Source organism: Urocitellus parryii, chromosome 15, assembly GCF_045843805.1.
Source record: "Urocitellus parryii isolate mUroPar1 chromosome 15, mUroPar1.hap1, whole genome shotgun sequence".
NCBI classification, from domain to species: Eukaryota; Metazoa; Chordata; class Mammalia; order Rodentia; family Sciuridae; genus Urocitellus; species Urocitellus parryii.
In genome coordinates this window covers 16,711,181-16,723,673 of record NC_135545.1, presented here as the reverse complement: position 1 = coordinate 16,723,673, position 12,493 = coordinate 16,711,181, and the positions used below count along the sequence as shown (strand labels likewise).

The 12,493-nt window shown below is 45.3% G+C and overlaps 1 pseudogene; it reads right to left on the bottom strand.

Annotated features, from left to right (window-relative positions):
* Positions 1 to 852: 852 nt before the first annotated feature.
* LOC113184484 (ferritin heavy chain pseudogene) lies at positions 853 to 1,403 on the bottom strand (annotated as a pseudogene).
* Between the last annotated feature and the right edge of the window lie 11,090 nt (positions 1,404 to 12,493).

Genomic DNA, 12,493 nt, shown 5'->3' with positions numbered 1-12,493 from the left:
ACGGGTTACATGAAGTAGACATACTGCTCACAGATTGGGTGAAGGGGTCAGATTGAGACAGAGGAGCCATGTCAGGACAGACAAAACCTCATCAGCAAACACTGGCTACATCAGGGCAGGTGGGCTGTTAAAGTGGCTCTCTAAGGGTCATCAGGGACCTTTCTAAGGCAAAATGCAGACCAGATAGGACCATCTGGGGTTGTCAGAGTGGATCACTGAGGGTATACTGGGTGGTCAGGGGGAGGATCACAGGAACCTAAGTAATTGCAGATTTGTAAACACTTGTCCATGCCAAGGAGATCTTATAAATGGGTCTGGGTTGTGTCATGGGGCACACATGTCTTTCATGTGTGTTTGGGGATGATGCTTTCATCTGCAGGGGTATTAGTGTGAAAAGTGTTGGCCAGATAGAGGGAGTTAGCTGGCCTTGGTGGACATATTGTCATAAAGGGAAAGTTTGCATGAGGTCACTGTGAGGTGATGGGTTCAGGGTGTCCTTGAAAGTCAGGGAGGCATGAAATGGCTCTTTGTGACAATTGCTGGCAGGTCTATTGGGATTTGTAAAGGCTAATCAAGTGTTTATTATCAAAAATTAATAAGAAATTCCCCAAGATTAGTAGCAGGAAGTCCCATCTCACAGGGTTGTCCAACTAGAAGGGTGGGCAAGTTGTGGGTCACTTTTTTTGGGGGGGGGTACCAAATTTCTTTATTTGAAGGAATGGTACAAATTAAAGAACATAAGTGGATGTTTTGGTACAACTTATAGAAAAGGTAAAGGTGACCCCAACATGCATGCACTGCCTTGGTGACCGGGAAGTCACTTCCATGGCTATGGGTAAGTCAGCTTAAGGTTTAGCTCTCCTTATCACTTTCTCCCAGGGGTGCTTATCAAAGAGATACTCTGCCGTGCCAGATTCTGGGGCTCTCATCTTGTGCAAGTTGGTTTCATGGTCACCCAGTTCTTTGGTGGATTTTACCTGCTCATTCAGGTAAAGGGTCTCAATGAAGTCACACGAGTGGGGGTCATTTTTGTCAGTGGCCAGTATGTGCAGTTCCAGAAGTGACTGGTTCACACTTTTCTCCAAGTGCAAAGCACATTCCATTGCATTGAGCCCACTCTCCCAGTCATCTCAGTCTGGTTTCTTGACATCCTGAAGGAAGATTCGGCCACCTTGTTGGTTCTGCAGCTTCATCAGTTTCTCGGCATGTTCCCTCTCCTCATGAGATTGATGCAGAAAATATTTGGCAAAATTCTTCAAAGCCATATCATCACGGTCAAGGTAGTAAGACATGGACAGGTAGACATAGGAGGCCTAGAGCTCCAGTTTGAGCTGGTGGTTGATGGCGACCTTCGAGTCCTGGTGGCAGTGCTGGCGCACCTGTGAGGGGGACATAATAGTCATGGGGGACGGCTGAGGAGAGGCGCAGTGCTGGAGCCGTGGCGGAGGCCTAGGGCAGTCCGAGGGAGCTGTGAAGAGGTGGTGAAGGGCTGCTGGCTGTGAGCAGCCGGCCGGGGTGAGGGTCGAGCAACGGGTTCCATCCAAGCACTGTAGAAGCAGGAAACTGCGGGTCTAGGTCACTATTTCTGGTGTGTCTTATTTCCCTGCTGTGTGGATGGTGATTTTCTGCTCAGTTCGTCCTGAGGGCTCTGCAGCAGCTGGATAGGTGTCCAGAAATCATTCAGGAACAGATACACTGTTCATTTTGCAGGAGCTCACATCACAAAACATCACAGACTTAGTAGCTTAAAACACAGAACTTAAATTTCTTACCATTATAGAGTCTGGCAGTCCAAGATCCAGGAGTCAGCAAGTCTGTTTTCTTCTAATGCCCATCGCCTTGGTATGCAGATGGCTACCATCTTGCTGTGTCCCCACACAGTCATCCCTCTGTTTCATTTATGTCTTAATGTTCTTATAAAGATACAAGTAAAATTGATTAAAGCAAATACTAGAAACTCTACTCTGACTGAATTACCTCTTTAAAGGCCCTACCTACAATACAACAATAATCTGAAGTACTGGAGTTTACCACTTCACCTTACAGATTTGAGGAGAATATAACTGGGTCCAGAGAATCTGTCTTAAGCCTGGGGACACAATTCCACAATTAGAAATGGGTTCTATAGACTAGAAGAAGCCATATTTTCTGCACAGTGTTAAATACATAATATTGTTATGCAACCAGTTCCCATATCCATTTTCATCTTTTAAAACTGAAACACTATACCTGTTAAAGAACTAGTCCCTGTTTCCCCATCCCCTGTTGTGGTGTGAACTGATAAATACAATCAATAAGAATGTAAGTTAGGGATTATAGATATTAGTAAAAAAATACAGATTATTGATATAAGATTTTGATAAGTGACATAAGACAATTATAAAGCAAGAACTGTCGTAGACAGGCCCAAGACTTTGCTTCCTTCTATTAAAAAAAAAAAAAAACTGTTACAAGAGCTGTTTCTGAGAAACTGAAATGAAAGCTGTTTTCTTATATTGTTTTCTGTACATTGTACCCCACAAAATGTACTCAACCCAGGATATGGTGGTCTTGATGACCCAAGACTTTGAAGTAGATTCTAGCCCCCACTAACCACCTGCTTCAACTCAGGATACAGTTGTCTAACACCTGCTCAAACCCAAGGTGCAATTGTGAGTTGCTGTGCTAAGTGCTGTCTTAGCTTCCTCGACTGGCTTGCTTGTGTGACGCTAAGGAAAGCCCCTGTGGTTGTGTTTTTTGGCTTTAAGTTTTTCGGCTTTAAGTTTCCAGGATACAGGCCAGGAAATTGCTGTTCTCCCTCAGAGCTTCAGTCCCTACAGGTGGGTGACAGTCCCTGGCCAGGTAAATAAAGCTCTCATTGATTTGAATTCTCACTTAGAGCGTTTTCTGAAGCGGCTCCCCATCACACCCCAGGCCCAGACAGGCACCATTCTGCAATCCATCTCTAGGACTCTGACTACTCCTGGTGCCCCGTAAAATTGGAAATACACAATATTTGTCTTTTTTGTGACTAGCTTATATCATATTCTGCCCTGGGATTCATCGATGGGGTAACGTGTGCAAGGTTCCTTCTCTCCTGAGGCTGAGCAGTACCTTGTGTGTGTGTCAACACACATATCAACACACTATCAGCGACGTGAATGATGCACTCGTGATGTCAGAGGAGGGCGCCACACTTGAAAGGGTGCCTCCTGAAGCTAGTGCAGGAAGCGTGGGAACTGCATTGCGGAGCAGCCAAGAGATGCGGGTGCCCATGGCATCCCGGGCCCGGAGTCCACGGTGCAAAGGTGAGTCAGGGGGGCCAGGGGTCCCCGACAGAGAGAACCCCACAGCTCACTGAGGCTTCCCCACCTTGGCAGTATTAAATTCAAGAAGAGCATCCCAGATTTGAGGGACAAACCCTGACAGCGACCCCACATTCCCACCCCACCCCTGAGTAATAACCACCACATTGGAGACTGAATCTGTAGGAGTGAGGGTCCTGTCTGAGAGCACTTCCCCGTGCAAACCACCTCTCACCCCAACCTCTGGAAGTAACTGGAGAAATGGGCACCCCACTTGGAATGAGGATGCCCCCATTTTTTGTAGAAACTCACCCTTTCTGTGACTAAGAGGGGCCTTCATTCTCCCAGAAGTGAGAACTCCTTAGCAAACACTCCCTACCAGCATCACCCTAGGAATGAGCTTCCTTCATCTGTGTAGTGCCCTAGACATAACCTTACACCCTGTCCCCACAGGCTGTGTCTGGGCCAGGGGGCTGACATCTGGGCCTACATCCTACAGCATGTGCATAGTCAGAGGTGAGCCAGTGGGATCAGGGGAGGGTGCCAGGAAGAGGGCACTGGCAAGTCTCCCAGTAACTCCTCTTGCTCCACTTCTCCACTATAGCAGTGTCAAGAAGATCCGGGGAAACTTATTGTGGTAAGTGCTTCTCAATGCTGTCCCGTCCTATCTTCTCCAGTCCCATCTGGCCTTGTCCCACAGCCTCATACTTCCTGCCCTTCCCTCTGCAAGCCCCACACATATCCTAACTCTGGCATGGTTTCTTCAGGTATGGCCACCAGGACAGTCCAGAGGGGGAAATTCCATGCTATAAGATTCCCTTCCACCCAAGAAAGAACTTGTACATCTGTTGCTCTAGGCCCTGCTTGGTGCTGGATATGCTGGGGTCAAAGGGTCACAAAACAGCCCTAATCCCTGCATTCCTAGGCCATCAGTCCAGGGGGAGCCAGAAATCAACTGGCGAAATGGCACAGTTGGGGGTATGCCCCATCAAAGCTAGTGAGGGGAGAAGGGGAATGGGACAGATTTGGAGAGATGAAAAGGCTAGGGTGGGATCCAATTGGTGCAAGGAACCTAAATGACATCCAGGGGGAGGCTTTGAGGAGACCTCAGGACACCTCAATGTAGGAGTTAGAAAGAGATCACCACTGAGATGGAAATGTATCACTAGCACAGACAGACAACAAGCTGGGAGGATGTGAAACAAGCTCAGGAGGAAAGAGGGAGCCAAAGAGTACACCAGTGCTTCTGCACAGGAAAACTCCTCATCCCTGGCAGTTGAGGAGCCTGGTGCCTTTCAAAAGGTAGTCAGGCCAGGCTAAGCCAGAGTCAGAGCGAGCATCTGACCCTACACCTGATCCTACGAGGTCTGTCAGAAGTTGGAGCCAGAAGCCACATTGCAGCCCGCCTGCAGACAGAGATCCGAGAGTTACACCAGAGCATGGAGCTGATGGAGCAAGAAACTGAGGCTCAGGATGACAGCTGAGGCCAGGAAGAGGGACAATATAATGCTGGGTGGCTGTGGAACAGGTGCAACAGAACACATGGGACACCTAACATCAAGCTCTCCGAATGGCCCAAACTGGTGCCCAGCAAAGACAGCAGCATGGACTTCGAGACCCAATATAGCAGCTGCAGAATCAGCTCAGACACGTATAGAACATAGAGAGGTGGGCCTCATCTGCCCAAGAGACCAGCTTTCACAAGGTGGCCATACATTCTCCCTAGAGATCCCAGTGTTCTTCCCAGATCCTTACTGGGTTCCAGAATTCTGAACACCCAACCATAGATTTAAGGTTCATAAGACCAGGGAGTTTGGTCATCTTACATACCTGTATTTCCAGTGCCAGGAATAGTACCAACTGTACATCAAGAACACCATGTCTACGGGAACACAGTAGACACAGGACAAGCCCCTAACCCCTTGGACTTTATGCTTTGATGCAGAGAAGGCAGACTGCAAACTAGGAAACAGATCCTGTCATTTTGGGGAGAAATAAGTTCAATGAAGAAAAGACTGTGTGACCAAGGGAAAGGTGTTAGCTACCTGAGCTAGGATGCTCAGGACAGGCCTCTCTGAGGAGGTAACCTGGGTTGGGGCACAAATATTCATAGAGAGGGAACAGCCAGGCTCCAATCTTGGCCTTCAGGAAGAGCTGCCAAGAGGCAAATATAGCTCAGTATTTGAAGACAGGAGGGACAAGATGAAGAGGTGAGGTAGGAGAAGCAGTCAGAGGGCCCTGGAGGCATAGGAGTTTTACTGGTAGATGGAGTTCATGCCCCGCCTTGGCCATTTATAACTGTGTGAGCTTGGGCAGGGGACTTAACTTTTTTGTACCTCAATTTCTAAGATTGACTGAATCAGCTAATGTTCACACCAACCCTTTAGAGTAGGTATGATAATGAGGTGAGTTAAATCACCTATAGCACTAAAGAGATTGCCTGTTCTCCACTGTTGTCATTCTGAACATGTCAGGAAAAGGTTCCACTGTCGTGCAGGGTTTTGAGCAGTGACTTCATCTTCCCCAGGTTGTATGAAACATGATTTCTGACCACTGGGTGGAGAACAGACTACAGGGGTGAGAAGCAGAGAGACCAGTGAAGGGGGCTCATGCAGTAGTCCTGCCAGGATATAAGGGTGGCCTAATCTTAGAGGTGGCCCCTAAGACCCAGGCTCAGCAAAATCTGTGACTAGCCAGGCTGGCAGTAGGAGGGTATGGGGCATAGACACCTGTTCTCCCAGGTACAACCTGCCCCAACTGTACTCCTTCCTCCAGGAAGGCCAAAGTGAATGTTTCCTTTGGGCCCATGACATCAGCAGCTGTGGCCCTGGATCCTGTGATCCTGGTGAGAGTCCTGGGCCATGGGAGTAGGAGTAAGGAGTCTGGGGCCAGGCAGATGCCTGGGTTTGGCCATATCCTTTCCACTCCTAAGCGAGATATGTGAACAGCCTGCCTTTGCCAGGCCCAGTTCCTTCAGAACCTCCTGATTCTCCAGGCCAGAGAAGGAATCTTACCATGAGCATCCGCAGGCCCCATGGACCCTACAAAGATCGTGGATTGGGGGGCAAAAAGTCATTTATTTATTCTTCCTACAAGGAATTCTGGGGTATACCAGGCCCATGCCCAACCCCGCCAGGGCTCCCAAGCTGGGACCCGTTGTAGATAGTGACAGCCAGGTGATCAGGCTTTTGAGGTTTGGGAAACCTCAGAATCTCTGAACATCCAGAAGAGGCTCTTACACAGCTAAGGAAGCAAGTAGGGAAGAGGTTCTTTGGTGAGTAGATTTAGCTAAGGTTTGAGAAGATGAAGTCTATTTATACTTCCGTTTTGAAAGTGAAAGCGCAGAATCCTGTATTGACCAATCACGTGAGTGCACAAGACCACTGTACCAATCAACTTATAGGTTGGAGCATCATTGCACCTGCAACCAGCCAATAGAAGTAGAAAAACGGGATAGGAGGTGGGGCCTGCCTGGTCTCCATGGCAATTGCCGGTGACTTATGCGAGCTTCTGAGTAGTCCAATTAAGGCCAATCCAGCTGCCCTAATGGTAACATTTAAGGTGAGCAAGCAGGAGGGGGAGGAGGGGAAGGGGTGTGGGGAATGATGGGGACAGGATTTTGTTAACAAGCGCATAGAAAAGTATTTGGAGGGGGCACAGATTTAGAACAGAGAGACTATTCAAAGTAGATGGAGAAGTAGTTGAAAAGATCAGGAAGCTGGTCGGGGGTAGAAAGAAGTTGTTAGAGGGACACGGGACACCAATTTATAAGGGGTCAGAGAATAGACTAGATAGATAATAAGGGGAAAGGAGTCAGAGTTTACAGTATTCAAAGAAAGTCTTAGAGTAGACAAAGATTAGGGTGGGGCAACCGAGTAGCTTATGGGTTAGTAGGAAAGGGTTAGAGCAGGATCAATGAAGGATTCACCGGGAAAAGTGGGGGAGATTCTATAAGAATCAGTGAGAGCATTATTTTATAGCAGGAGAGATTTAGAGGGGAGTAATTAATTTATAATGAAGGTTTTACAGATTAAAAGTGATAGTGTGTGGATATTATTTACAGTTTGTTTTACAGGGTGAAAATGAGGCTGCCTTCAGGACAATGGCAGCATTATAGATAAAAAATGCTGTAAGAGATCAGTTGAGTTTGAGGGAGTAAGACTCCTCAGAGGCAGGGATTTGGGGTGGGGGACAGTAGAAGGAGCCAAATGAAAAACCATGGTGGGAGTCATCAAAATGACTGTAGAGAACTTAGAGGAAGTGATAGGAAAATAGGTTACAGAGAGAGAGAGAGACAGATTATAGGACCAGAAAGTGGGGAGTACTAATGGACATGAAGATTTTTAAACAAGCATAGAGAGAGGTTAGAGAGGACATAATGGGAATTACAGGAAGTCAATAATGAGAAGTTTTAAAGGGAGACAATGAAGATTTTATAGGAACCAAGAAGAAATGCATTAGGGTAAAAAGTGAGGGAATGGGAAGGAATGGCAGAGTCCAGAAGCCATACTCACCCAACCCACTCTCTGCCCACCAGGTGGTTGAATAAATGACAGATAATCTCAAGGATGGCAGGACATGACGGAAGGAAGCCCGATGACTACTTAATCTTATCAATCGTGGCTATCATTTGCTTCTGGCCCCTAGGAATTCCAGCCTTGATCTTTTCATACAAGGTGGGAATCTCCATGATGCCAAACCACATCCTCCCTCTCCCTCTTGGCCCTGACCCTGACTCAGGTTCTTCCCTGTTCTCCATCGCATCCAGGGAACCTGAGCTAAGGTTCAGACCCCACACTGGGTCCTGACAGTCCCACAGCTTCATATACCCTTTCATGCTTATCTTTTTCTGTTTCCTCTCCCCTGAAACTCAGACGGCAAACTACAATCAAAAAAGACAATATGGCAAGGCAGCCAAGACCTCTGAAATAACCTTCTACTTGTCCATTGCAGCCATTATTTTGTTGATTGTGCCACTCTTCATTATAATCTTGATGTCATTGCTAAAGAAGTGACCTCATTCTCACCACAAGAACAAACCACCAAATACATGCAATAATATAACTAAACACTGTGTTTTAGTCAGTTTTTTTGTTTGTTTGTTTGTTTGTTTGTTTTCCACCATGAGCTAAAGACCCAACAAGAACAACACAGAAGAGGAAATGTTTATATGGGGTTCATGGTTTCACAGGTCTCAGTCTGAAAATGGCCAAATCTATTGCCCTGGGCCCATGGTGACATAAAAGAGTGTGGCAAGAGGAAGCAGAGGGAGGGCTCTGTTCACTAGGGACACCAGAGACCTATCTCCTGGAGACACACCCTTCCTGCCTGCAGTTACCAGCCAGTTAATCAGCGCACTGATTAGCTAAGGCTCTCATAACCCATCATTTCACCTCAGCGTCTTTCACATGAGTTTGGGGGGACACATCACATCTATCTATACCATAACAGCCTGGCAGCAAATACCTATTTATGATGAATGGGACACCTGCTCCTCAGTGTTTGGAGAGACAAATCATTTGAGATCAGGAAAAAAAGATTTCTTCCTACTCTTGCTCACTATTCAAACAACAGCCCAACACCAGGAAATGTGGGGAGATTGCTCCACACACCAACCAAGCAATTCTGACAACCTGATTCTCCAACACACCAACTGGGTACCTAAATTGGATTCAGTTCTGTCTATTTGGAATGCACACTTCCTCCTGGATTGTGGATATTCATGGAGGAGACCAAGAACAAAGCCAAGGGTTGTGGCTCAGCGATAGAGCACTTGCCTAGCATGTGTGAGGCACTGGGTTTGAGTCTCAGCACCACATATAAGTAAATAAAGGCCCATCAATGACTAAAAAAAAAAAAAAAAAAACACAAAGCCAAGGCTTGGCAGCAAAGAGCCAAATGCCTCAAGCAGTATCCCCCTAATATGGATGCTGGGTGGAGACCTGGTCCAGGAGTTAAGATGGCAGAAGCTCCACTGGGAGATGAGTTCTGTCCCCTGCTGTGCACCATCACTAGACAGGAAGAATGGTGCAGGGGTGAGGGAGAGACAGGATGCCATGGGTAAAGCGGGTACAGAGGTAATTGGCTCTGTTGCTCAGAGTACACTGGGACAAGCACAGTTTGAGGGAAGAAATAACGCTTGGGCAGAGCAGACAGGCATTCTGACAAGACGGTGAGGAGGTGATTCCATCACACTGAGGAGGGCAAGGAAGGACGTTTTGGGATATGCTAGAATATTTGGGGTTATTATGGAAGAATGGTGAATGTATAATGGGTGAAGGGGTCTGGTTGAGACAGAGGAGCCATGTCAGGACTGACAAAGCCACATTGGCAGACACTGGCTACATCAGGGCAGGTGGGCTGTTAAAGTGGCTCACTAAGGGTTGTCAGTGACTTTTTAAGCAACATGCAGACCAGATAGGACCGGCTGGGGTTGTCAGAGTGGATCACTGAGGGTATCCTGGGTGGTCAGGGAGAGGATCACAGGAACCAGTCCCTAAGTAATTGCAGATTTGTAAAATCTCCTCTTCCCTGCCAAGGAGATCTTACACATGGCAGTGTGGATGGAATAAGAGGTCACTGCAGGTGTTAGGGAGGGTCTTGGATTGTGTCATGGGGCACATGTGTTCTCACTGGGAACCACTGAAGGCTCTCTCTCATGTGTGTTTGGGGAGGATGCTTTCAGCTGCCTGTAGAATGTTAAGGCTACAGGCAGCTGATAATTTGATTTGATTTAGCAAGTCAGGTTGTTAGTGTAAAGTGCACTAGCAGGATAGAGGGAGGTTAGTTGGCCTTGGTGGACATATTGTCATAAAGGGAAAGTCTTGCATGAGGTCACTGTGGGGTGATAGGGAACCTTCAGGGTATCTTTAAATGTCAGTGAGGCCTGGAATGGCTCTTTGTGATGACTGCTGGCAGGTCTGTTGGGATTTGTAAAGGCTAATCAAGTGTTTATTATCAAAAGTTAATAAGAAATTCCCCAAGCTTAGTAGCAGGAAGTCCCATCTCACAGGACTGTCCAACTAGAAGGCTGGGCAAGCTGTGGGTCACTGTTTCTGATGAGTCTTATTTCCCTGCTGTGTGAGTGGTGATTTTCTGCTCCAGTTCACCCTGAGGGCTTTGTAGCAACTGGAGTGGTGTCCAGAAATCATTCAGAACAGGGACACTGTTCATTTGCTAGGGCTCCCAATATAAAACATTAAGACTAGGTAACTTAAAATACAGAAATTTAGCTTCTTACCATTATGGAGACAGGCAGTCCACGATCAAGGTATCAGCAGGTTTGGTTTCTTCTAAGGTCCATCTCCTTGGCTTTCAGATGACTACCATCTTGCAGTCATCCCTCTGTTTTATCTGTGTCCTAAAATCTTATAAGGACACAAGACTAATTGGATTAAAGCCCACCCTACAAAACTCTAACTGAATTACCTCTTTAAAGGCCCTACTTACAATACAGACAACAGTCTGAAGTACTGGGACTAGGGCTTCAACATACAGATTTAGGAAGAGCATAACTCATCCCATGCATCCTTCTTAAGCCTGGAGACATATTTCCAGAATTAGAAATGGGTTCTCGGCACTACATTAAAAAAAAAAAGTAAATAAAGATATTTAAAAAAAAGAAATGGGTTCTATAGTCTAGAAGTAGCCATGTTTTCTGCATAATGTTAAATATATTAATATTTTTAACCAGTTTTCAGATCCATTTTCATCTTTTTAAAAATTTTTTTGTAGCTGGACAGCATGCATTTATTTTATTTATTTTTAAAAATTTTTTAGTTACACATGGACATGATATCTTTATTTTGTTTATTTTGCTTTTATGTGGTGCTGAGGATCAAACCCAGTGCTTCACTGGTTCATGGCAAGCACTCTGCCACTGAGCAGCCCTCCATTTTCATCTTTTATAACTGAAATATTGTGCCTATTAAAAAAACAAGTTCCTGTTTCTCTCATTCCCAAGACGCTGTCAAGCATCATTCTATATTCCATCTCTAGGAATCTGACTACTTCTGGTACCTCATAAAATGGAAGTACATAGTATGTGTCTACTTGGGACTGGCTTATTTAACTTACTATTCTACCCTGGAGATTCATCCATTTTGTAAATGTATCACATTTTCCTTATTTTTAAGGTTGAATAATATTCCCTTGTATGTATATTTCACATCTTGTTTATCCGTTCATACATTAATGTACAGTTGCTTCTACCTTTTGCCTACTGTGAATAATGCTGCAACAAATATGGATGTGCAAGTATCTCTTAGATACCCTATTTTTAAATATATATATACACACACTTAGAAGTAGGATTGCTTGATAATATGACAATTCTCTAAGAAAGGAATAGTTCATCTTTTTCTTTTTACTTTTTTTTTTTTTTTTTTTTTGTACCAGGGATTTAACCCACTGAGCCACACCCTCAGTCCTTTTTATTTTTTATTTTGAGACAGGGCGGCACCAGGGTCTCACTAAGTTACTTCAGGCATCGCTACATTACTGAGAGTGAGCCTCAAACTTGCAATCCTCATGGTTCAGCCTCCCACAGGGCTGAGATTACAGGCATGGGCCATCACACCTGGCCCCTCTTTTGACTTTTTTTTAATATTTATTTTGTAGTTGTAGTTGGATACAATAATTTTATTTTATTTATTTATATGTGGTGCCGAGGATCGAACCCAGGGCCTCGCACATGTGAGGTGAGTGCTCTACCATTGAGCCACAACCCTAGCCCCCTTCTTTTGGCTTTTAAACTCCACGTGCTTGTTATGATTAGCATATACTTTTTAATCTCATCGGAATACTTCTGTCTTTTAATTAGGATGTTTAGGCCATTACCTCTTATGTAATTCAGTGATATGGTCCAATTTAAATATGCTGTTTTCCTGTTTTCTATTCAGTGCATGTATCTTTTTCCATTTTTTTTTCAATCTCTCTTTCAATTGAATATTATTTTATTTCATTTCCTTCCTCCTCTGTTGGCTTATTGACTAGACATCTTTGTTTCATCATTTTTTGTGACCGTTGATAACTCTTGAAATTATCAGTTGTGTTTCAAGTAATTTTGTGACACTTCATACAGAGCTGGAAAGCACGTTCACTGTGCACTGTTAAACTCAGACACTGCCACATACGGGTTACCTGAAGTAGACGTACTGCTTGCAGATAGGCAACAAGGAACAATAGAAGCCTAAGAGTCATTGTGAAAC